The following is a 398-nucleotide window of genomic DNA, read 5'->3' on the forward strand; positions in this document are numbered from 1 at the left end:
CTCCTACAAGGCCACACTTCCTCCTACAAGGCCACACTTCCTCCTACAAGGCCACACTTACTTCTACAAGGCCACAATTCCTAATCCTTCTCAAACAGTTCCTCTCCCTGGTAACTAAGCATTCAAGCAGAAGCCTGTGGGAACCAATCTCATCCAAACAACCATACTTGGCTAATGAGATAGAATAAATTATCATATGACTCAAACCAGATTCATAGACTGTTACAGTAACTACCCCAAATGAAATTTATCTTCAAGCTTTTCTCCTTCCAGACTTTTTCTGATGCCACTAACAGAGGAAGCTCTTTTTAAAACCCAAACCCATGTCATGATTTTAAGTGTTCCTCATCCTTATGGGATAAAGTCCAAACCTGGCATTCAGAAACCCTGTGGTTTCT

Source organism: Grammomys surdaster, unplaced genomic scaffold, assembly GCF_004785775.1.
Source record: "Grammomys surdaster isolate TR1022 unplaced genomic scaffold, NIH_TR_1.0 1162, whole genome shotgun sequence".
Taxonomy (NCBI): Eukaryota; Metazoa; Chordata; class Mammalia; order Rodentia; family Muridae; genus Grammomys; species Grammomys surdaster.